Consider the following 837-nt stretch of genomic DNA (forward strand, 5'->3'; position numbering starts at 1 on the left):
GGCTTGACCAACGGGCATAGTTCAAATGATTCTGTACGCAATTGGATTGTCCTTCAACCAATCAGACCAACAATCCGGGTGGCATAGAAGGAACAGCGGCCTTACTGCGCTTCTGTGGCGTTAGGTGGCTACTACGTTGAACGTAAACAAGAAATTGCTTAGTCACTTCCCTATCGTCATTGTGTTAAACCGGCCAATAGCGCGCCAGTTTGTGATTGAGTCCAAAATTATTTCCAAAGTTTTGAACTGAAGCAGGAGAATTAAACGTGCAGGTTTCCAGACCGAGCTGCAGGGTGAAATCAAATCGCTGGCAGAGTGGGCGGGGTTTACCCAGTCTAGCTTAGCTTAGCATAAAGACTGGAAATGGAGGGAAATTGCTAGCCCGGCTATGTCCAAAGGTAACACAATCTAAAGAGCACTTATTAACATATCTAGTTTCTTTAATCAATACAAAAATAAAAGTATAAAACATTTGTACGACAATTCACTGGTTTTGAACAGAGCCAGACTTGAGACAGACAACAAGCTGCTGGCTCCCGCAACATATTTACGGTACAGACGTCGGACTCTCGCCTTGAAAGCAAATGTAAATGAGCAAGTGTATTTCTGAAAAATTCCAATTATACTTTCAACCTCACACAGCAGGAATTTAACACACCAATGAATGTGGCTACCTGTGTCGTAAAATTAAATATTTTGAAATGTTATAGCATATAAATCGATCTCTTGCATCAACAACGTCTTATGTTTTAGCAATAGCCTACCCCCTGTCAGATGTTTGACAATGAAGAAATTGCAAGATCACTCCATGTTAATATCTATGGAATTATGTTTCAG

The 837-nt window shown here is 40.9% G+C and overlaps 1 protein-coding gene across 1 annotated transcript in view; it reads right to left on the reverse strand.

Moving 5' to 3' along the window:
- LOC116671622 (zinc finger CCHC domain-containing protein 24) overlaps positions 1-837 on the reverse strand; it is a 12,986-nt gene that overhangs the window by 9,808 nt on the left and 2,341 nt on the right. The window lies entirely within an intron of this gene.

This window comes from Etheostoma spectabile, chromosome 21 (genome assembly GCF_008692095.1).
Source record: "Etheostoma spectabile isolate EspeVRDwgs_2016 chromosome 21, UIUC_Espe_1.0, whole genome shotgun sequence".
Lineage (NCBI taxonomy): Eukaryota > Metazoa > Chordata > Actinopteri > Perciformes > Percidae > Etheostoma > Etheostoma spectabile.